Genomic DNA, 24,848 nt, shown 5'->3' on the forward strand with positions numbered 1-24,848 from the left:
TGTGTGTGTGTGTGACAGAGAGAGACAGAGAGAGGAGTGGGGAGAGGAGTGGGGTCAGAGGCTGCTGGGACCTGGGCTTCGTTTCCCACTTTGGGAAATGGGGCCCAGCAGAGGGGGATGCAGGGAGATGGAGGGGAGAAGGGTCCCAGGCTGTGCAGCTGAGAGTCCTGAAACCAGACTCTGGGCCCAGCAGTGGGGTGTCTGGTCAGACAGACAGAAACCAGCCTGTGTGTGACAGCATGTTATAACCTGAGAGATGACACAGGCGCCTCTCAAGAGTCGGGGAAGGACTCCGGTGCCTATGGCCACGGCCAGATGTGTCTTATACACAGCTGGGCAATGGAGTGGTGGAGCTGGGGGAGGGGAAGTACTGAAAAGGAAGTGGGCCAGATGCAGGGCTGGCTGGGATGGTCCCCCTGTGCGGGTTGGTGTCTGTGTGCACGCATGTGGGTACGTGTGTGAGCATCACTTTGTGTGCACGCTTGCGTGTGGCCTACGTGCATCCAGTTTTATATTGTGTGTATATCTGTACGTGTGTGTGTGAGTGCCTCTGTGTGTGTGTGCACGTAGGTACCCATGTATCTGTGTATCTATTTGCATGTGAGTTTTTATTCGGGGTTACATATGTCTCTCTACATGTGTCTCTACGTGTAGGTACGTAGCCTCATACATACCTGTGTGTTTATATCATAATCATAGCAAACATCTATAGGGCCCATTCTGGCGCCATCCTTTCCTGTCTAAGAGCAAACCTCCAGGAATGACAGCCCCAGTGACTGCCCTGGGCCTCCCCCATCCACGGCCCCAGGCCGCAGAGGGCCTTTGTTTCCTTCACTGGAGACCCAGAGGGGGCGGGGGCCGCTGTGGGAATTCCTGCAGAATTCTAGGCATTCAGCCTTTTGGGTGTCGGGGAGGCGCATGGAAAACTCCGACCGCTGGTGGGGGCTGAGGGCACAGCATGGTCATGCGGACAGGGGCCGGACTCTCCATCCTCGAGGGAGCAGGGCCGGTGGCATTTGCAGAACCAAAAGCAGGGCTTGGGCGGCGTCTGCCTTGGACCTGGATTCCGGCCAGCATCCTGGTCTGGCTTGGCGAGGCCTCCCCAAGACCGGTCCAAGGGACCCCATGCGCCAGAATGCTGGCCCACAGGGTCCAGAGAGGCTCCAGGGATCACAGGGTCAGAGACAGCTATTTGTCCTGAGTGGGACCTGTGTGGCCTCACAGCCTCCCTGGCCGCTTCCTCCTCTGTAAATGGGGTTTCCAGTGGGGAATGAAGCCTGGTGGCCTCTCTGTCCCTGCTGATCTCTGTGCCCGTCTCCTCCTCTCCCTGGGCAAGCCCCCCTCCTCATCTTTCTCAGCCCCGTGGAGGTGGGGCAGCTGATGGCTTGTTCCTGCTCACCTGTAGTGCAGTGATAGTAACCCCCTAAAAGATATGTCCGCATCCTAACGCCGGTACCTGTAAATGTGACCTTATTTGGAAATAGGGTCTTTGCAAATGTCATCAAATTAGGGATCTTGAGATGAGATCTTCCTGGATTTAGGATGGGCCCTAAATCCAGTGACTGGTGTCTTTATAAGAGAAAGGAGATGGTGGTGGGGGGGGTGGAATTTGAGGCACAGGGACGCAGAGGGGAAGGCCATGTGAAGATGGAGGCAGAGATGGGAGTCATGACGCCGAACGCCGAGGAGTGCCTGGGCCCCCCCGGAAGCTGGAAGAGGCAAGAAGAATTCACCCCTAAAGCCTCCAGATGGAGCATAACCCCAGTAACACCTTGATTCCAAATTTTTGGCTTCCAGAACTGTGAGAGAATACATTTCTGTTGTTTTAAGCCAGGTTGGTGGTAATTTGTTGCAGCAGCCCCAGGAAACTGATACACCACCGCCCCATGCGGTGCACAGTTAACTGTAGCTTGGTCATTTGTTTTCTGTTTAATCCCTGTTCCACCACCTGCTGTGGGCAGGTAACTTTAACCGTGTTGGGCCTCAGCTTCCACAAACGTAAAACAGGGAAAATAATAATAAAAATACTCAGATGATGCTTAGCCGAGCTGGGTACATCCAGAGCAGCAATGATTGTTATCATCATGGCTATTTCTACTCGTGGGATGGTACCTGTCACCCATGCATCCAAAGCAATGGCCAGTTTTAATTTGGTGGGGAGGGTGTATATTATACGTAAGTATATCTGGGAATGTTTGGCTGTCACAAACCATGGTCAAAGTCAGCTTAGAGGACAGTGTCACTGGCTTAGCGTGTTACTTGGTGCAACGTAAGTGGATATAATTTGTGGCGGCACCTGACTAGTCACTGGCCAAGGGGGGCCGCCCACCCCACTCACTGGCTTTCATTCATTCATGCCACACCCATTTCCTGAGCATCTACACCGTATCTGGCACAGCCAACACCAAGTCAGTCAAGGCTGACAGCTGCCCTCTGGGCTGCTCCGTCTTGTTGGGGAGGCAAGTGAACAAGGAGGGAGATGGCACAGGGTGGGGAGGTGGGAAGGGAACAGGAAGGAGGGGCCCACCCACAGGAGCCGGGGTCAGGGAAGGCTTCCTGGAGTCAGGGGAGGCCTGAGGCCAGAGCAGAAGGACAAGTAGCCCTGGAGAAGGAGGGGAAGGCATTCCAGGCAGAGAGAACAGCACATGCAAAGGCCCAGGGACAGGAGCATGTGGAACAATGGGAGAGGTATTTTGAGCAGCCAAGGTACAGGAGGGGGCCATGGTGAGCACTGAGGCCCAAGAGGCCCAAGAGGCCTCCCCCTTGAGCATGGCCTATGAGGAGCTGGGACTTGTCCTCCGGGTCTTAGTGGTCATTGGAGGATTTGAAGCAATTCTGGTTCAAGACTAAGACCAGACTTCCTTCATCTCTTACTGAGTTGCTCCTCTGTTAGAATCACCCCACCCCACTCCAGTTTTGTGTTCCAGACCTGATTCTCATGCCAGTCAGGGTACTTTCCCACCCAGAGGGACTGAGAGTGGGAAGGAAAGTGGGGAGCCAGGAATCCCCAACAGAGAAGGTTTAGACACCCCAAAAGCCAGGGGTCTGGTAACGCCTGGCACACGTAGGTCAGTCAGTGTCTGTAGGTGTTGGGAAGGCATAGGAAGACCCCCCGCACCCCCCATACACCCCAGAACTTCCACCACGGCCCTCAGGCCCGGGACACTCAGAGATGTGTACAAAGCCGAGACTTGTGGGGCACCCACCACGTGCTGGGCTCTGGATGGAGGGGTACCTAACACACGATCATGTTTCATCCGCCCTCGTCCTGGGAGCTGCGCACCTCTGCAGGTTCCGATGGGTGCCTGAGGTGTCCCAGAGCCCGGATTCGAACCCAGCTCTGCCTGCCCCCAAGGTTCTGGGCTCTCAACCACTGCGCTATGCCATCACTGGTGAATCCCCATCCCCGCCAGGTGCAACCCTTCCCTGAAAGCAGGTGTGTGGTCCTGAGGAGGAAGGATGGGGCTGCCCAAATCCTCTTTACCAGGCTGCTGTGTGCCAGCTGCCGTGAGTGTTGGTGGCCAGTGACTCACAGCCATCTTACCCACGCTCCGCTCCAGCCCAGAGGGAATGACACAGCCTCCTCCTGAGAACCTCCCCCTCAAAAAGCCACGTGCACCCAAAATCCCCGTCTCGGGCTCCGTCTCTTGGGAACCTAACCTAAGATGAAGTCGTGTCTGATTTCCCCAACTGAAAATCTTCCCGTACACCCTAGGTCCTTCCAGAAAGAGTCTTGCCTCTTTGGCTCAGCCAGAGCTTCCTCGTCTGGCCCCTACTGACCTGCCTCCTCGGTTCTGAAGTCCTGTGCTAGCCCATCACTCGGTAAGAAGGGGCCAGAACAACTTCTCTGGGCGTTCTCTGTAGAGGCAAGATCTCCGGTGGCCTCTTGGGCATTGTAAGCATTTTTTGTGTGTTGATTTGGCTGGACATTCTGTAAGGTGTTTTCTTGGAGCTCTAGAAAACCCAGCTCCCAGGACTCTGAGCTGGAGGAGAAAGGAGCAATGACACAGGCTTTTCACATGAATGTGGAAAATCTGTGGAGGCTTAGAGTATAGCAAGTTCTCTGGGGCCACACCAACCTCAGGTTTGGTTGGGGCTGGAATGAGTAATGTTTGTCAGCCAGGATAACCTGCTTGAGAAATGAACCAGGGCTTCTTTTAGCTATTGAGTCATCACAAAAGAATGAGAGATATTTTCCCTCCCTCCATCCCTCTCAAGGACCAACTTTGCATTCTGAAGGGCTGTGTTTGTCTTGGGCTAGTGGAGAATCAAGGGGCCTTGGTTTTTTGGAAGTCTCATACATTAGTCAGGATTCATCTAGCTGCAAATAACAGAATCCCACTGAAATTAGCTTACATTGAAGCAAAATGTATTGTTCTGTGTCACCGGAAAGTCAGGAGTGCAACAGCTGGATCCAGGGGCTCAGGCAGGTTGTTGGGGATCTGTCTCTGTCTCTTGACTCTGCTTTCCTTTGTGGGGGCTTAATTCTTAGGTGGGCTCTCACCATCTGCTGGCAAAGATGGTGCATCATAGGCCAGGCTTCCATCTCACCAGCCTAGTGGAGATTTCCTCTTGTTGAATAGGAAATCATACAATACATTTCCTCTCTGGCTCAACTTAAGTCACATGCTCATTACTGAAGCAGTCACCATGGCCAGCCTTGGTCATGTGCACAGCTCAGCTCCAAGAGCCTGGGGTGGGGCTAGGAAGGGAAGATTTGGCAGCAAAGGTAAGAGATATTGTCTACTCCTGGGGCCATAGGGGGATGGAACCAGGCTATCTGGGAGAAGCTTGTGGGAACTATCTGGGGAAACAAGCTTCTGAGTGGCCAAAGCCTGCCCCCTTGGTAAGGGGGATCAGATCCCAATTTCATCAGACTTAGGAAAGTAATGAGATTTTTCTCACAAGTATTGGGTTGGTCAAAAAGTTCATTCGGGTTTTTCCTTAACATCTTTTGAGCAACCCAATATTATGGAACTGACTCACACCATTTGGAGGAGTAAGTCCTAAATTCTGGGACTTTGCTTAATCAGCCTAACCATAGTGACATAGTGATTGGTCAAAGGATGGGCACATGACCCAAGCTGGACCAATGAAATTCAGTCATGGGACTTTTGCTAAAACTCTTGGGAAAGAGGTATTCTCTTTCCACCAGGGTCGCTTGGTGACTGGAGGCTTGGAACTGCTGGGTACCATCTTTGCAACCATAAGAGAAGGGCCTGACTGAGAATGAAACAGTCACGGAAGAGAGCAGAGAAGAGATGGAGAGATTCTCATGACAGCATTTGAGCTCCTGGATCCAGCCATGTCTGAGGTCCTTACCATGAACTTTTCAAACATGTAAATTCCCTCTGATGTAGGTTTCCGTCCCTTGCAACCAAAAGATATCTTAATCATACAATGCTATACAGCTATTTGGGTCATGATGAGGATTGCATGAGTTAAAGATATATGAAATATGTGCTCATAGGGAGCCCATTAAGGGTCCACTTTCAGGAATTTCTCTTCTCCCCGACGGAATATAGTTCCAATTGAAAATCTACTGAACATATTAAACAGTTTAGAAGAGGCACAGAAGGGTTTGGCTGGTTGTAGAACAATAAACACACAGAACCCAAATTTTACATCACCCGCCTGTACTCGACACCCTGTATTCTTAATTTAAATCCTGAGAAGGCAGCAGAAAAGCGATGGCTTTAAATAACCATGTGAAATGGGGCAAAAGCAATCTCGAGAGACACCCATTTTGTTTTCTCTGCAAGAGGAAGGAAGTGGGCATTGTCGGGAGATGGAAATCTGTAAAGACAGCCTCCTCCATCTGCACGGAATTAAAAAGGAGTTCACAGGCATGGGGTCGAGAAGTGGCTCTCTCACGACTGCCCCCTCGGGGCACTCCAGTCGCCCCGAGTTTGTTTTTCCTGGGCCTGAGCTTAGAAGTCAGGCGGGCGGAGGGGTCCTGGGATTTCTCCCCAGCCTGGCGAGCCCGGGGAGGCTGCAGGCAGCTCAGGGTCTGCGTGTTTAGAAAAGCATTCGGACTGATTGTTTACTCTGGGTCTACTCCCGGCCCACGGGCGGCCACGCAGGGCTTTCCAGATGCTTCCAGCTGGGGTCTCGTAAACAGGCCATACTGCCCGACCCACCGCGGGCCTCCTCCGCCTGTCCCCACCCAGGCCGCTTGAGCAGGTTGCCAAAAAGCCCCTCTGACCAAGTCCCCGCTGCTTACAGTTTTCTGTGTCTCCTCCACCCGCCACCAACAGCTCTGACCCGGCAGGTCGAGGGCCAGGGCTGGCTCACAGACATGTTTTGTTTTGTTCTGTTTTATTTTGTTCTGTACTGTTTAACTTGAGTTGGCAATGAGAACTCGGAAGGTTTCATAGGAAAGTCTGGATTTTGGTTTCTCTTTGAAAAAAATTGGAAGTTCTTGCACTACAGGGCCTGCCTTCCCATCCAGCAAACACTGGCTGCAGCTAAGGAACAGTAGGTCCCTTACGGTCCCTTACAGTCCCTTACCTAAACTTCAGTTGCCCCAGAAGCAGGCTCTGAGGCCAGGATCTTAGTGCAAGTAGTTTATTAGGGAGGGGATCCCAGGAGGAACTGATGGGAGATGGGGAGAGAGGCGAGGAAGGAAGGAGCTAGCGCAGGGTGCTGGGTGTGGGCGAGCAGTCACTGCTGTGGGCAGCTGGGGTGCAATCCCACTGGGGACATCTGGGAACGTCCGCCGCCCCAGGGGCCAGGGAACTGGGGTGTCTCCTGCCAGTGCCTGTCTGTTCTTGGTAGAAGCCTACATCCAGGGTATTAGCTCCCTGGCACTGCCAGTTGGCCCAAGAGAAAAACCTCAGGTAGAAAGTCACAGATGGAGAAGCATCATACGTGCTGATGGCAGTGCCTGCTGCACCCTTTAGACGGCCCTGCCTTCCAGTTTGCCCCAGTCCCTCTGCTCCCTTTTGTGTGTCTCCCAGACAGGAGGCTGAGGATTGGTTCCTTACGTCTTCATACTCGTGCTGCTGATTTTCTTACAGAAGAGAAACGTCCCTCTGCCCGTATCACCTTCAAAAGTGGGAGAGTGAAATATAGCTAAGAATGCCCCGTGCTTATAATTACACTCTGCTCACTTTTCCTATTTCTGTTGCTGGCCTGGCCCCTGAAGGGGGCTGCGTTGGCAGCCTCTCACCCACGGAGCAAAGTACCTGTCATTCACATGACATGCAGGGCCCTTGGGCTGCTGGCTTTCACCGGGTAGCTCCCTTGGAGCTTCTTCCTCTGAGCCCAGGGTGGTGACTGGCTCTCAGCCCTGGGCAGCACCCCAGAAATACCCCATCCATCTGGAAGCAAGGGCATTACCCGTGTCCATTACCAGCAACAAAGTCATCTTGCTCTCAGCCCATCCATGCAATGAGGCCCAGAGGAATCCCTCAAACACACCTTCTGATTCTCCCACTCCAACTGGGTGTCCAGCAATTCAGTTCTGACACTAACTAGAATTAGACCTCACAGGTTAAGGACTCAGTCCCGCAAGACGGCCCCCATTTCAGACGCCAGCCACAAATGGGATCCCCAGGCTACCTGCACTTCTGCCCGGCTGACTATAGATTTGAGGGTTCCCACAACATCCCTCATTCAGGTTTGATTATTTGCTAGAAGGATTTACAGAACTCAGGAAAGAGCGATCCTTACTATTACGTATTACAGTTCATTATAAGGAGACAGATGAATGGCCAGAGGAAGAGGGAAATACAGTCTGAAGGGTCCCAAGCACAGGGGCCTCTGTCCACTTGTAGTTGGGAGAGTGTGCCACCCTCCGGGCACATGGATGTGTTTACCAACCCGGAAGCCCCCTGAACCCCATTATTTAGGGGTTTTTATTGAGGTTTGATTACACAGGCACAAGTGATTAAATCATTGGCCATTGGTGATTGATCTCAATCTCCAGCCTCTTTTCTCAGGAGATGGGGCTGAAAGTCCCCGCCCTGTAATCACTTGGCTGTTTTCTCTGGCTACCAGCTCCCCTCCTGAAGCTTTGTAGCCCCGACCCCTGGAGTTCTCATTAGCATACAAAAGACATTCTTATCACTGAGGAAATTCCAAGGATTTTAGGGGCTTTCTGCCAGGAATGGGGCAAAGACCAAATATATATATATATATTTAATTATATCATACACACCCACACACATACACACACAGGCACACACGCACGCACGCACACACATCTCTCCTTTTCCACTGAGTTGCTGCCCAGGCCATTCAGACCCCAGGGCAGAATGGGGCTCCCAGAGTTGCTTCTCTTTCTGGGGTCCCTGTTCCTTCCTTCTCCCAGCGTATATGTTTACTGAGCATGCACTTTGTGACAGGGCTGAGTTGGGTGCTGGATAAAATGCTGGGAGTGAAGCGCACAGACCTGGCTCTGGCGCGGGGGGTTGCCTGGCCCCAACCGGTAACACTCCACGAGGTCCTGGAAGCCGGGCATCCACTGGCATGAAGTAGCCACTTAAGTCCCTGCTGTGTGACTAGAATAGGGAAATCCATAGGGACTGAAAGCAGATTAGTGGTGGCCGGGGACTGGGGAGAGAGGGGAGTGACTAATTGGTTGTTGACTTTAAAAATGAAACAGCCATTTATTTTTACCAGCAAATGGGTTTGGTTTATTGGGGAATAGAGAATTGCAATTCATGACAAGTGTGTTATAGCAAAAAATATAGGCAAGTCCAGAAAAACAAAGCAGAGGAACATTCTTTCACAGAGGAGAAGGGGGGGAGTTGGGCAGGGCTGATATAAACAAAGAGCCCATTGGAGGAAGCGGGGAGTTCGAAGTGTAGTGGCTTTTCACTGGCTGAATTGTTACGGTCTCTCATTGGCTGGGCTGTTGCCGGGCAAGGAGAAAAATCTTCCTTCCTCCTGCTGGGGTAGTAAAGTCGTAACTCTCTTCCTGTTTGGAGCCTACAGACAGAAACGTGTGATAGGGCTTGAGAGCTCCCCGTTCCTGCCTTCCTGACTCCAACTTAAATGAGGTTTCATTTGGTCCTCAGGGTACTTGGGGTGATTGGAAATGTTCTAGAACTAGGTAGTGGTGATGCCTGCACAACACTGTGAATGTACTGAACGCCAGTAAATTGACAGGGCCCACCTGTATAATCCAGGATGATCTCACCTCGAGAGTCGATTTTTTTTCTTTTTTTGGCTGTGCTGCACTGCTTGTGGGCTCTCAGTTCCCTGACCAGGACTGAACCTGTGCCCTCGGCAGTGAAAGCGCCAAGTCCTAACCACTGGACCACCGTGGAATTCCCTCAAGAGTCTTAATTACATCTGCAAAGATCCTTTTTCCAAATAGAATCACATTCACAGGTTCTGGGTAGACATATCTTTGGGGGAAGGGTCTCCATTCCACCCCTACACTCTCCCCATCTCTGGGAGGGAGGACTGGCCAGAGCAGACAAGACCCCAGAGACTCCATGAGAATATTACACACGGAAGTTACATTGTGGGGGGGGGCTTTGCAGCGAAAGGTTTACCTTCCGGTGGCTCCTCTGAAGAAGCCAGAAGGCTTGCCTCTTTCTGGGGCCTTGCTGTTTAACGAGAGAGTCGCCAACCCCACGTGGCTGCTGAAACTTGAGATGTGGCTGGTCTGTGTTAAGCTGTGGTGCAGTGTCCAACACACACCAGGTTCCAAAGACTTTGCGTGGAAAAAAGAATGTAAAATATTATATCTCATTCATAACTTCTTATATCAATTACATGTTGAAATAATAACACTTTGGTTAGGCTGGGTTAAAAAATATATCATTCAAATTAAGTTCACTCATTTATTTTTATTGCTTTTTTTTTCCTTTTGGCCTTGCTGCACGGCTTGTGGAATCTTAGTTCCCCGACCAGGGATTGAACCCAGGCCCAGGCAATGAAAGCGCTGAGTCCTAACCACTGGACCACCAGGGAATTACCATATTTTTATTGTTTTAAATTGCAGTAAAATTCATACAACATAAAATCAACCATTTTAAAGTAAAAAATTTACTGGCGTTCAGTACAGTCACAATGTTGTGCAAACATCACCACTACCTAGTTCTCGAACATTTCCATCACCCCAAGTACCCTGAGGACCAAATGAAACCTCATTTAAGTTGAAGGCAGGAAGGTCGAGCTCTCAAGTCCTATCACACGTTGCTGTCTGTAGACTCCAAACAGGAAGAGATGTACCTTGCATCTGCAACAGGAAGAAAGTTACTACTTTACTACCCCAGCAGGAGGAAGGAAGATTTTTCTCCTCGCCCGGCAACAGCCCAGCCAATGAGAGACCGTAACAATTCAGCCAATGAAAAGTGTCCTTATAAGAAGAAGAGCGGACACAGATACCCAGGATGATGGAGGCAGAGATTAAAGGGATGCAGCCACAAGCCAAGGAAACTCCAGGACTGCCGTGAGGGGAAGAAAAAATTTTTGTCAACCCCTTTAAGGTCCCTGGCTGCGTCTGGAAGTTAAATGGACAAAGATTAACAAGAGAAAAGGAAACACATTTGGTTGAATTTTTACTTGGACATGGGAGTCTTTACAAGAGAATGAGGACCAGAAGTGACCAAAGCAGGAAGATTTTATACCTTTGAGACAAAGAGACAAGTAAATGTGTGAAGAATGAACAAGACAAAGGGGTTTGGGTTTGGGGTAGTAAGTGGAGAAACAACTAGGAAAAGGTGAGATTAACAAACTTTGTTCAGATTTCTCAATCCCCAGTTCCCCGTCCCTGGTGATAAGAAAGTCTCCCTTCCTCCTGGTATACAGGGAGGGCACCTCTCCCATGGGAGTTTTATTCACCTGTTTCAGGGAAGAAGGGCAAGGTCAGGGTGATATTCCTGCTTCTGCTTAAGGTATTCAGCATGCCGAGGTGCAATATTTTGGGGGATGATGTCCTGAACTTCATCAGCCGGAAGCCCCCAGAAGCCGGGAGAGGAGCAGGGAACAGGTTCTCCCTCAGAGCCTCCAGAAGGGACCAACCCTGTAGACACCTTGATTTTGGACTTCTGGTCTCCAGGACTGTGAGAGAATAAATTTCTCCCTCCCTCCCTCCCTCCCTCCCTTCTTTCCTTCCTTCCTTCCTTCTTTCCTCCCTTCCTCCCTCCCTCTCCCTCCCTTTCCTTCCTTCCTTCCTCTCTCTTTCTTTCTTAAGCCACCAAGTTTGTGCTAATTCCTATGGCCGCCCCAGGAAGGAAAAAGTAGAGTGAGAGACAACTGCGCCCATATCCCAAAGAGCATCCCCCTTCCCTCTTTCCAAGGGGCAGTTCAGACCTGGGCCTCACATCGCTGGATCTGGGTTCGAACCCTGAACCTTAGGACCTGGGACATCTTTCTGACCCTGCATGAGCCTCAACTGCCCCATCTGTACAGTGGGGATAAGGGTGCCCCCTGTTTCCTAGTGGTGTCATGGGAATGAGTGAAGTGCCGGTAAACGTGCGGACCCCAGGGCCTGGCAGGGAGCAAAGGGACCCCGCAGATCAGCGATGTTCATCTCCGCCATTGTTTCCATCTTAGAGATGAGGTAACTGAGGCTTAGCAAGTGAAGTGGCTTTGCCAAGTCATCCGGCAGCACGTGGCGGGGCAAGGCTGGCTCTCTGGGTCCAGATCCTGGTTTCCAGAATGCTCTCTCTGTTCAGCCGTTTCTCTAGACCCCCAGCCCCCAGCCCGTGCCCTAGTTCCACCAGCCTGAGCTGCCCTGGGTTACTTGCCTGCTGAGTCTGCCTATGTGTCGTCACACCTTCCCTCTCACTGTTTCTGCGTGATAGTGCCCTTCCTCCTCCTCCCCGCAATGAACCCTGGCTTCAACCAGTGCCATTTCCGCCTGGAAGCCTTCCCTGACTGCCCTCTCCCTCTGGGGGCTCTCCCGGGAGCCCATGTTGAATTAGCAGGGTCCCTGCCCTCCAGGAGTTGGCAGTCGGAGAGGAGAATATTAATCTGGCTTTGCAGTGGGGCAGGTCTAAATAGGCAGAACAACAGGGTCTGACACCTCGAACAAACCCATTGTGACAATTGTGACCCAATCACACAGGAGAAAGCAGCCCGGAGCTCTGGCTGCTTTGCCCTTGTGAGCCGTCTTTCCCCTCTCCACCCAACAAGGATCAGAAGTGCAAACAAAAACTAGAGTCAAGAACCTGGTTGGCTGGCCCTCTCGTGGGAAGAAGGCATCTCAAGTCTCCGGTTATGGCCCACACGGGACAGCTTTTGCAGGGATCAGGTGCCTCTGTGCCTCTATAGGGAACAGGACTGGGGTGACGGGGAGGGGACTCACAAGTCTTCAGGAGCCACAGGGAGGCTCCCAGATGGTGTCCAATCACCTCTGGGCTAGCAGAGTGGAACTGCTCAAACAGGGCTGACTCATCCCTGGGGCATTTCAGCCCCTCATCGCCTCCCCACCCTTTCCAGGGTCTCAGACCAAGTGGGGAGCAGGGGTGGGGAAGTTGGTGGCCAGTCCTGAAGTGGGGGACCGGGGAGACCCTCCTGCTGTCTGCCAAGGCTCTTCCAGGCTCCAGATCCAGGTCCGTCCTGCCTGGGCCTCGGGTAACTTTCTGTCCAGGTTTCCTGTGCATGTGAGTGTCCTGCCAGCTGGGTTGGCTCCACTGCCCACTGGTCACGTGCATTTGGTTCTGGCCCCACAAGAGGTCAGCCAGCCATTCCCATAGAAACCACCGAGGGTTGCAGAGCGCTCTCCCTCATTTTCTACCTGCCTTCCAGAAATCCCAGGGGGACAGCCTGGGAGGGGCCTCCCCCCTGACCTGAGCACTGGCCCCCCAAGCCTGACCCCCAGGGCAAGCCCATCTCAGACGAATGAGAGTACACCAGAGTCCGAGGCCACCCTGGCTCCTGGGGGTCACAGGGTCTGACTTACTGTGCAGGCCTTATACAAGATTCACTCCTCCAGTTTCAGCCGTGTGGGCAGTGCTGTGAGATCCTCTGGCTCCGAGGCTGTGTTTCCATCCTCCCCACGGACAGGAGCCGTGCTGGGCACCCACCTGCAGAGAAACCTCTTACCCAGGCCAGGTGGTGATTTCAGAGCCCCCAGGAGAGGAAGAGGCCACTGCGATGACATGGTGGGGGGTGGGGGAGTGCTCTCAGGCCTCCTACCCTGGCTCGTGCTCAGCAGCCAAAAGGCTTGGGGTGAAAGTTGCTCCTAATTAGCTGCTGTTTCAACAGCTATTTCCAGGCAATGGTGGGTGGCAAAGAGTTTTTATAGGCATGCCCTCTGCGGGTAGGGTTGCTAGATTTAGCAAAGAAAAATAGTGATGCCTAGTTAAATTTGACTGTGAGAGAAACAGAGGATTTTTTATTGTTGTTGTTGGCTGCGCTGGGTCTTCGTTGCTGCGCAGGGGCTTTCTCTAGCTGCGGCGAGCGGGGCCTACTCTTCGTTGTGGTGCACAGGCTTCTCATTGCGGTGGCTTCTCTTGCTGCGGAGCATGGGCTCTGGGCGTGCGGGCTCAGTAGTTGCAGCTCGCAGGCTCTAGAGCGCAGACTCACTAGTTGTGGCACACCGGCTTAGTTGCTCCGCAGCATGTGGGATCTTCCTGGACCAGGGATTGAACCCATGTCCCCTGCATTGGCAGGCGGATTCTTAACCGCTGGACCAGCGGGAAAGTCCCTCAACAGATGATATTTTTTTTTAGAGTAATTTTCCCCCTGCAATATTTGGGGGCATACTTATGCTAAAAAATCATTCATTGTTTTTTTGTTTGTTGTTTGATCTTAGCCCTGGGGATATTTTCCATTCATTGCTTATCTGACATTCAGATTTAACTGTGTGTCCTCTATTTTTTCTGGCAACCATATCTGGGAGGTAAGATAGCCCACAGATTTGGGGGCTCGTACCCCCTTGACTTTTCCTTCCTTCCCCTTAGATTTAGTTATCTGTATGAGGGGGTGTCTAAGTATTTCGGTAAGGATTGACATTTGTGATAAGGTCTTGCTCTTGACTCCCACATACGAGCTGGCCACTGATTCCCATCCCCCCAGCTCCATCCAAGAATGAGGCCCTGACCACATGAGCCAGCTGGTCCTCCTTCTGGTACATGATGGGCCACCTCGAATGGGTGTACACAGTGTAACTCCATGTTTGAGAAGAAGACCCTCAGCAGTTGTGCAGTGCACAGCCTGCACAACCCTCTATAGCAACCCTGTTCCCACTTCTAGATTTTGACCACTAGGAGTTTTCTTTCTCTCATTTACTCCTCAAACTGGGAGGCCCAGATACATCATCCCCTTCCCCCCAACTCCGTCGATCCAAGGAAAACTCAAACAATCCGGGAAGGCAGTACAGCAATGTTTAAAAACGGTTGAGCGCCCAGGCTGTGCACAGAAGGGCTTTTGATTCTAAGGACCAATTTGACATCTGCTGGAAGGGCACTCCCTTCCCGCTGCCCAGCGTGCAGGTCGGGGTGCAAGGCGCTGGATTAAAGGTTTCCTGCCTGCCTGCGCACCCGCCACATCCTTTCCCGCTCCTCGCCCTGGCCAAACCCCCAAACCTAGGCATAATTTTAGAAACGTAATAGATGCTGTGCTGTACATTCTTGGCCTGGAGCCTGTGGGGGCAGGTCCGAAAAGAATACAGACATTTCTTTCTCAGGCCATGTTGATAGAGATCCTCTGTTTCCCCCCAGGGACAGGTTTCTGAGGAGCCATTGTACAGGGATGAGCCCCCCCCCAACACTTGCTTCTTTGTGGGGTTCCCCCACCCCATCCCACCCAGGCTGGATTATTTTGCAGGGTCAGTGCCAGCTTCTCTTTGCCGTTCCTGAGGTCCTCAAAGCCACCAGGAGCAGTGGGGACTGGAGGGGGTGGAGCACAGATTCGAGGGCCCCAGGTGATGGGGGCCATGAGGACCTCTTTGCAGATCACTGGGGTCATTTGGTGTCTTGAATCTGTAAATGACAGACTGGGCCCTCTGGATCTGGGGAAAGAAGGCCTGCCTGGACAACAGGCAGGGGCTGTTGTCAACAGTGAGGGACAACAGTGAGGGCTTTTATTTTCTTCCCAGGGCAAGAAAGCCTGTGCGGTCTTTTCAGATTTCAAGGAATTGCCCCATTCCTGGAATGGGTGCTCTAGAGGCTTCTGGAGTATGAATGAGAAGGGGGTCGGGACAAGACACATCCAGAGTATAACGTCCAGTGACTAACATCTATGGAGCACTCGAATGGCAGGCTCTCGGCTGCATGCTTTATCTCCTTCAGCTTCCCTTCAGCCCTAGCAGATGGGGGGTCATGGATGTACCTGTTTTACAGATAAGGAAACTGAGGCTCTGGGAGGTGAAGTGACTTGTCCATGGTCATGTAGCAAGGCAGTGGCACAGCCAGCACTGAAGCCTGCATCCTCTGCCTTGGGAGTATCCCCCCACTCCATCTTTATTTTACTTTATTATTTTTAAAAATATTTATTTATTTATTTGGCTGTGCTGGGTTTTAGTTGTGGCACACAGGATCTTTGTTGCAGCATGTGGGATCCTTTTTTTTTTTTTTTTTTGGTTGCGGCATGCAGGATCTAGTTCCCTGACCAGGGATCAAACCCGGGTCCCCTGCATTGGGAGCACAGAGTCTTAACCGCTGGACCACCAGGGAAGTCCTCATTGTTATTTTCTAACAGTTTTATTGAGACATCATTCACATACCATATGACTCACCCATTTCAAGTGTACAGTTCAGTGGCTTTTAGTATACACAGAGTTGTGCAACCGTCACAGTTTTAGAATATTTTCGTCATCTGGAAAAGAAACCCTATCCCCTTTAGCTATTACCTTCCACTCCACCCTCCCCTCAGCCCTAAGCAACCACTAATCTACTTTCTGTCTCTGTGGATTTGCCTATTCTGGACATTTCATGTCAATGGAACCATACAAAATGTGACCTTTCGTGTCTGGCTTCTTTCACTGAGTATCATGTTTTCAAGGCTCATCCACATCACAGCATCAAGCAAACTTCATTCCTTTTATGGCTGAATAATATTCCATTTTATGGACAGACCACATTTTGTTTATCCATCTGTCTGTTGATGGACATGTGGGTTGTTTCCCCCTTTAATTATTGTGAATAATGCTCTTATGAACATCCACATACAGGTTTTCAGTTCCCTCTCGAATCTCCAAGTCTTAAGGAAGCCATTCAAATGCCCACCTGTGGGCCTTTCTCATGCTCAGATTCCCCCACCTGGGACCCCACCTGCCCAGTCAAGTCCGACTTACTCCTCAGAATCCAGCTTACATCCTTTATCTCACAGTGACCGCTCCCTGTGCCTCTTGGCCCTGTTGCCCACTTGCTGTGTGACCTTTGTCTACTCACTCAACCTTTCTGGACCCCAATGCCTTTATCTGTAAGGCAGGGTTCTAATTATGACTCCATGAGGCTCCTATGAGGATTTAGATGGCAAGAGCTCTATGGGCAGAAAGCCTGGGGAAGGGTGATGAGGTATTGGGTGGACATTTGTTCATCTCTTAAGCCAGCCGTTCTCATCCTGCCAACTTCCGACCCTGAGCTAGGCCCTGGTTGCTGCCATAAACCACTCTCATCCTGCCTTTAGGAGTTCAGGCTATAGCAGAGGTTCCTAACCAGGGAAGAGTTTGCCCCTGGGACATTTGGCAATGGACATCTTTGGTTGTCACAATGTCGGGGTGGGAGGGGTGCTACTGGTATCTGGTGGGTAGAGGCCAGGGACACTGCTAAACATCCTACAGTGCACAGGTCAGGCCCAGAACAATGAATGATCCAGCTCCAAATATTAATACTGCCAAGGTTGAGAAACACTGATTTAATGGTATGATTGTTATTCATTTTTCATGTGTGTATGTATTTATCTGTAAGCTTGCCTTTTGCCACAATGAATGAGAAGTAACTAACAAAGATATCAACAGAGCAATGAAATTTTTTCTAATGAGGAAACTGTGAAAAATAATAGGAGGGAAAGAAAATAAAACAACACTCATGTTAAAGCACGCTTCTGCTTCCAGAGCTGGGATGTGCATTTGGTCTGAGCTTCCTAGTGGCCAGAGCAAAGGGGGAAACACAATCAATTTCAAGATTCACACTGTTCCAAAGGTGAAAACAAATCAAGGGTTCAGGGGAAGTCTGGCTTTCCTGGGCCTGAAGAACTCAGTGCTTTTCTCTTACAGGCCCTTATAAAGGGGCCACAACAACGTGCTAGGGCTGATAGCACCAAAGCAGGCCGTGATGTAAGGCTGAGGCCAGCTGGGCAAAGGCAGCCTTTTTTCGAGTGCCTGCCCTGAGTGTGGTGGTTTACTTTCCCAGATGGAAGGCAGAAAGCAGGGCCTATGCTTTACGCAGTTCAGAATGGTGATAGGAACAGGGGCTCTGGAGCCAGACTGCCTGGGGTCAAGGCCTAGAATGACTCCCAGGTAGCTGTGTGACCTTTAGCCATTGTTTAAACCTCTCTGAGCTCAGTTTCCTCATCCATAAAATGGGGCCCAAATAGTACTTACTTCACAGGGCTGTTGGGAGAATTAAATGAGATAGCATGTGCCCAAGGCTGACCCCAGACTTGGCAGAAGTAAATAGTTAATCCAGCTATTATTTCTGTGCCATGGAGGGTGCTGGGTAAATACTTTTGGGACACCTGCATTTTTTTTTTTTTCACAAGTAATGAAAGATTCAGCCTTTGGAGTGGGGGGTATGTGTTTGGGATCCACTCCTGCTGTGGAAGGCAGTGAAAGGGTGAAGGGTCTTGGCTGGGGAAGTCCTTCGGCCAGACATGGTCAGATCTGATCCCACTGTTTTCCTACTTAAAACCTTCTCTGACTCATTACATAAGGGCAGTATTCAAATGCTTGATCCCAGACCCTGGGGGCCCATCCCTGACTTACCACTAACATTTCTTTCTACACCCACCTCCATCCTATGCCCCAGTAATTCTGAACTCCAAGCGACTGTTAACGTCCCAGGCCTTTGCCTATGTGGTGCCCTCTGCCTAGAATGCTCTTCCTCCCTGTCTGCCTAAGACTGGACTTGAGCATCAGCCCTTTTAAAAAGGCTTTGTTGGATTTCCTACCTGCCAGGGGACAGTAATTTCTTTGTATCCACCTCCCTCCCCAGCTACTCCACTAAGACTGCGGTCAGAACACATATGCATTCATTCACTCACTCACTCTTTTTTTTTTTTTTTTTTTTTTGACTGCGCTGGGTCTTTGCTTCGTTGCGGTGCACGGGCTCTCTAGTTGTGATCTGTGGGCTCCAGAGCATGTGGGCTCTCTAGTTGCGGTGCACGGGCTTACTTACTCCACGGCATGTGGGATCTTAGTTCCCTGACCAGAGATCGAACCTGCGTCCCCTGCGTTGAAAGGTGGATTCTTAACCGATGGACCACCAGGGAAGTCCCCTCACTCACTCATTGACTCAGTTACTCATTCATTGATGCAGTCACTCATTCATTAGTTCCTCACTCACTGATTGATTGATTCATTGATTTGTTCCTTCATTCATTCATAAATCAACTACTGAAAGCTTCCTGTTTACCAGCTACTTTTCTAGGCACTGGGGATACAGTAGTGAAAAAAACAGACAAAAATCACCCTCCTTGGGCCTCCGTGTCTCCAGCCCTTACACCTAGTAAGTGCTTAATAAACCAGCCCGACATTAAGTTCTCCGACTTTAGCTTCTGCCTCATGCCCTGGGTCCTTGGGACATGGCTATTTGGTCCCCCAAACATGTCCCGCAGGCTCCCATCTCCTTGTTCTTGCTGTTCCTTCCTTCTGGAATGCCCCATGGTCATCTGCACTTTTCAGGGTCAGAGGCAGCAGCTCAGAGAGGTTGCCGAGCTTGCGTTGGGTCACACAGCTAGGACGCCCCAGAGCCCCAGTCGAACTCAGTTCCTTCAACTGCAGAGCCTGTCAGGCTAGCAGCTGGGTGCCAAGCACGGTTTGTGCAAGGCCTGTGGCTCTGAAGACTGGTCATATCCCTGACCCCTTGTAATGGACCTAGGGTCTGAGATTGGAGAAGGGACATGACCTTGAATGATGCCTTGAGACCCCAGGCTGGGGTCCAGCAAGCAGCCTGTCAGGGTGGCAGAAAGGAAAGACTAAAATCAGAGGCTGTATCCTGTGATGCAGCTGGCCTAGGTTCAAATCCTAGCTCCACCACCTACTGAGTTCTATGACTTGGCTAAATTACTTCACCTTTCTGAGCCACAGTTCCTTCACCTATAAAATGGGGTTTATTATAGTCTCTACCCATTGGGTTATTGTAAAGATGAAAGGAGATGCCATATGTAAAATACCAAAATGATATAACCCAATAATTGTTAGCCATTATTATTGTTATTCAGAATTATTAGTGTTAATATTACTTTATTAGTTAATTAAAATTGTTCAAAATAAATAATAAGAGAACTCAGCCAGGGCGGGAGGGATAAATTGGGAATTGGGGATTAACAGATAAACACTACTATACAGAAAATAGATAACAAGGACCTACTGTATAGCACAGGGAACTGTAGTCAGTATCTTGTAAGAACCTATAATGGAAAAGAATCTGAAAAAGAAAAGAAAGAAATATATATATATATAGCTGAATATATAATATAAAATATATATGTAACTGAAAAAGAATATGTATATATAACTGAATCACTTTGCTGTGCACCTGAAACATTGTAAATCAACTATACTTCAAAAAAAAATACCATAAATTCCCTGGCAGTCCAGTGGTTAGGACTCTGTGCTTTCACTACCAAGGGCATAGGTTCAACCCCTGGTCGGGGAACTAAGATCCCACAAGCTGTGTGGCAGCATAGCAAAAAAAAAAAAAAAAAAAAAAAAAAATCAGCCTTGGCCTCACCTCCTCCAGGAAGCCCTCCCTGACCACCACACCCAGATGTACCTAGAGCCTCTACATCCTTTCCTCGTGCCCTTTTTCCATTGACCATTATAAATACATTTGGTGGTCTCCTTTAAGATCTTTCTCCCCACTGGACTTAAACTTGGTCTCGGCCATTACTTGTTCTCCTGGGCCTGCCACAATGGCTGGCAGCTATTGATGAGAAATAAATATCTGTTGCATGACCGAACAGGGTTAGGGCAACCTGAGATGACTTTGCTTCTCCTTCAGGGGCCCAGAGGAGGATGTTCCTGGAGTCCTCCTGGAGGAGAGAAAGTGGGTTAGGAATCCCTCTGCAGGGCACCGATGGGGTCTAGGGGTGGAGAGGGGATTAACTCCTGGCCCTGGAAATCATGCCAAGTGCCTGTCTGTCTTCATGTTGCTGGGGAACAGTTGGGTGTGGGTGAGGCCAGCCTTGCCCAGCAGTTTCCTCACCTGCAGATTGAGGGCTGTTGTCAGGTTAAGGGTAGCACTTGGCACAGTGAGATAGCGCCCCACGCCCTCTTCACTGGTCTATTCTATCCTCGCTGTGTGGCCTCGGGCAAGTCACTTCACCTCTCTGGGCTCAGTTTTGTCCTTTGTAAAATGGGACAACAAAAGGCATCACCTCTTGGTATGGCTGCCTGGGTTAGACAGATGAGAAAATGCATGGGGTCCAGCCTGAGAAGTACTCTGAAAATGTGAGCTGTCGTTTTGATTATTTTTTCTTCTCATTTGGTAACCCAGCAAGTGTTTACTGAGCACCTACTATGGGCCAAATGAGCTGAGTGCCAGTTGCTGATGACACCGTGAACAGGATCCTGTTTTGAACAAACCAGATTCTTTTAAAAACATTTATGAGACTGTCAGGGAAATATAAACCCAGATTGGATGACATTGGATGAAATTCAGAAGTTGTTCATTTTGGGGTGAGGGGTGGGGGCACATCGTAGTTTTGTGGTTATATTTTTCAAAAGAGTTCTCATCTTTTAGAGACTCAACCCAAAGTGTTTACAGATGACATATGATGTCAAGGATTTGCTTTGAAACAATTCAGTCTGTAAAACTAAAGTTCTTCTTTTTTAATTTTTTTGGCCGCACCTTTCGGCTTGGAGGATCTTATTTCGCCGACCAGGGATTGAACCTGGGCCCTTGGCAGTGAAAGCGTGGACCGCCAGGGAATTCCCTAAAATTATTCTTTTTTAAAGTTTATTTTTAAAAAATCCAGTGACGGAGGAAGGCGTGGGGATACATAGACGGTATCAGATGGACCACAAGTAGGTGATGGGGAAGCTGTTTGTAATGGTCCATAATGAGTTTAACAAAAAGGCATCTCTTAACCACATGGGTAATTACACACCCTCAGTGAGCGATGCCCTAAGGAGAAAATGGGAAGCTGGAGATGGGGGTGGGAGGCTTCGGAGGTCAAAGGCCATGGTGAGAGTTTGGTCTTGATCCTAAGTGGGCAGCCGGTGATAGGTTTCGGCCGGGACCATGGCGCCTGGCTTGGTGCGGTTGTGAGAATGCTAAGTAACTCGCTGAAGGGCTCAGAACAAGCACACTGCTGGGGACTTCGTCAGAGCCCTTCTTTTTGTTCTTTCTTGTCCTCAATCGCTCCACTCCAACACTGAGCTGGGGAGGGCTCCATACCCTTGGGAAGGGGGGGTGTCACACAGGAAAAGTGCAACCTCCTTTCCTCCTTGCCAACCCTTAGAGAAGTGTGCAAGGGTCTTGCCTGGAAGCAGGAAGCTGCAGATTTTCAGCCACGAGGACCCAGGCTTTGTGGGGGTCTGCAGGGTCCCCGAAGCCAGAGCCGACACTGAGCTGTGTCCCCACCCATCCATCTACCCCATCTGGCCAAACCATAGGCCTTGTCTTCCTTGCTCAGCATTTTCCCACGACTGAATGTCTGTGTCCCCCTCAAATTAATATGTTGAAGCCTAACTTTCAATGTGATGGTGTTAGGAGGTGGGGTCTTTGGGAGGTGAGTAGGTAATGAGGGTGGAGCCCTTGTGAATGGGATTAGTGCCCTTATAAAAGAGACCCCAGAGAACTCCCTCAACCCTTCCACCATGTGAGGACACAGAGAGAAAACAGTCATCTAGGGCTTCCCTGGTGGCGCAGTGGTTGAGAGTCCGCCTGCCGATGCAGGGGACGCGGGTTCGTGCCCTGGTCCGGGAAGATCCCACATGCCACGGAGCGGCTGGGCCCGTAAGCTGTGGCCGCTGAGCCTGCGCGTCCGGAGCCTGTGCTCTGCAACGGGAGAGGCCACAGCAGTGAGAGGCCCGCATACCGCAAAAAAACAAAAAACACCCCCAAAAAACCCAGTCATCTAAGAACTGGGAAGTGGGCTCTCACCGATGTAGAATCTACCAGCCCCTTGATCTTGGACTTCCCAGCCTCCAGAACTGTGAGAAATAAATGTGCGATGTTTATAAGCCATCTTGTCTGTGGTATTCTGGTATAGCAGCCAACCTGACTAAGCCACCAGCAGAACATGCTCTGGACCACATTTTTTTTTTTTTTTGGTGGAGGTGCCGGGATGGACCACATTCTTCATGGTGACAGCCTACCGATGAAGTCCATCCTCCCAGCCCTGGCTTTGGGATGCTGAGGGCCTGGTTCCAGGTTCCCACTGTGGAAGGAGAGGAAGTGATGCCCTCCCTGCCCTCTGGAGTCCTCGAGGACTGGCCAGGGTGAGGGTACGCTCCGCTGTGGCTCAGGCCCTGGCCAGTTCCCACAGTAGGAGAGGAAGTCTCTCTCTTTGCTACATTGCTGTCTCTTCCTGACACAGGGCGCCTGGGTCACAGATGTTTCACGTCAGGAGTCAGAGGTGGTGGTGACTTAATCATGCCAGCCTGCAGTTCCTTAAAAAGGTGTGGGTCTCAGCCCTTTCAGAAAGCAGTTTGACAGAGTGTTTCAGGGGCTGGAAAGGCCTACACTTTCCTTTCCAGCGATCACGCTTCTGGGAATTTGCCCAAAGGAACTAATCCTAAAACAAGGAAAGAAAGACTGAGTGCCCAGTGATATCTACTGCCATGACATTTGTGATAGGAATCACTGGGCATGATACATCTGTTGTAACCCCTTCGTGGATTCTTTTTTTGTTTGTTTTTTTTTTGGTGGTACACGGGCCTCTCACTGTTGTGGCCTCTCCCGTTGAGGAGCACAGGCTCCGGACACGCAGGCTCAGCGGCCACGGCTCACGGGCCCAGCCGCTCCGCGGCATGTGGGATCTTCCTGGACCAGGGCACGAACCTGTGTCCCCTGCATCGGCAGGCGGACTCTCAACCGCTGCACCACCAGGGAAGCCCCTTTGTGGATTCTTAAGAGGCATTTAGAAGAAGGAGTTATGAGAGCTCTTTATCAACATAGAAAATACTTATGATATAACACTGAGCTGAAAACACAATGTGGGGATGGCAGGCAGGGCTAGTGGAGGGGTCTGTTGATTTTCCTAACAGTCTGTGATATCCTCCTCTTGCTCTAAATGGCAGGAAAACTGGCCTGTGTGTGGCAAGGGGGCGTTCCAGGCCCCTCCCCATCTGGCAGACGCATCACCAGGGCTCTGCATGACAATCTAGCCCCAAAACTGGTGCGCCTGTTCCATTTTCGAAAATGGAGAGTGACAGCTTAAGGCGTGTCTCCTTTTTTGGATGATCCTGTGGCTTTCTGGAGGGGAAGAGAAGGACGGGTGGAAAAAAACCAGGGAGGCCCTTATAGCCTGCTGGGAGGCACAGCCCCTCGGGGTAGGGATTTGGTCTTTTTCACATCAAAAAGTTGTTGACAGCTCAAACAGCACAGCCTCTTTCCTGGAGACTGAGGCAGGGATGTTTATTTTTACTAAAAGGTTTAAAAAGTTCTTTATTTTATTGCAAAAGCAATGCATGCTCATTGTTTAAAAAAGAAAAAACCAAATAGTATAGAATTGTGTAAAATAAAGCCCCTGCCTGCCTCCCTCTTCTCTTCAGAGGGAAACTCTCTTGGTTCGTTGGGTCCTTTCTTTTAGATATGTTCCATATCAGGGGTTTTCAAACTTTTTGTTTAGCTATGAGCCACAATGAAAAAATAGATTTTGCATTGTAACCCAGTACACACGGACAGTGGAATATAGGTAGAACAGAAGTTGTATGCAATGATGCTTATTATAAGGAATGCTGGCTGGGGTTGTCTATTCTGTTCTGTTTTGTTCTATGACAGTCTATTCCATTCTATCCCATTTCCTTTAAAAAGAAAGGTGGCTGGTCTTAACCCAGTCACATAATTTCATGCCTCACATGCCTTGGTGTAACCGTCAGTGAAACTACAGCTGTAGATGTTTTTGTTTTTGTTTTGTTTATTTATTTAAAAATATCTATTTATCTACTTATATATTTGGTTGCACTTGGTCTTAGTTGAAGCTCTTGGGTTCCTTAGTTGTGGCACACAGGCTCCTTAGTTGCAGCATGTGAACTCTTAGTTGCGACATGCACGTGGGATCTAGTACCCTGACCAGGGATCGAACCCAGGCCCCTACATTGGGAGGGCAGAGCCTTAACCACTGCGCCACCAGGGAAGTCCCCTGCTGTAGATGTTAATAATACATAACGTCACTGTTCTCGACTCCTCGTTCTATGACTTGCTTTTCACACTTGAGGATTTTATAGCCCACTTTCTGTAAATGGACATAGAGCACTATTTCTTCCTCCTTAATGGCAGCAGAGGAAAAATCATGAGTGGTTTTTCATGAGGTGTTTGTCCAGCTCCCTTTTTTTTTTTTTTTTTTTTTTGTGGTACGCGGACCTCTCACTGTTGTGGCCTCTCCCGTTGCGGAGCACAGGCTCTGGACGCACAGGCTCAGCAGCCGTGGCTCACAGGCCTAGCCGCTCCGCGGCATGTGGGATCTTCCCGGACCGGGGCACAAACCCGTGTCCCCTGCATCGGCAGGCGGACTCTCAACCACTGCACCACCAGGGAAGCCCGTGTCCAGCTCCTTCTTAACAGCCATTCGCCTTGTCTCCACGTTGGGCTGTCATCAGCGAGGTCTGG

General features: G+C 50.3%; 1 protein-coding gene across 5 annotated transcripts in view; it reads left to right on the forward strand.

Annotated features, from left to right (window-relative positions):
* The window catches only part of LITAF (lipopolysaccharide induced TNF factor), a 112,823-nt gene that overhangs the window by 43,909 nt on the left and 44,066 nt on the right, over positions 1-24,848 (forward strand). The window contains exon 1 of one of the 5 annotated variants that reach the window (XM_060078551.1): positions 3,719-3,822. The exons of 3 other annotated variants lie outside the window; for them this stretch is intronic. The gene's annotated coding sequence lies outside the window, so the exon portion shown is untranslated. Of the gene's footprint in view, positions 1-3,718; positions 3,823-4,668; positions 4,730-24,848 lie in introns of those variants that run through there. One more of the 5 variants, XM_060078546.1, reaches the window with a different exon arrangement.

This window comes from Mesoplodon densirostris, chromosome 16, assembly GCF_025265405.1.
Source record: "Mesoplodon densirostris isolate mMesDen1 chromosome 16, mMesDen1 primary haplotype, whole genome shotgun sequence".
Taxonomy (NCBI): domain Eukaryota; kingdom Metazoa; phylum Chordata; class Mammalia; order Artiodactyla; family Ziphiidae; genus Mesoplodon; species Mesoplodon densirostris.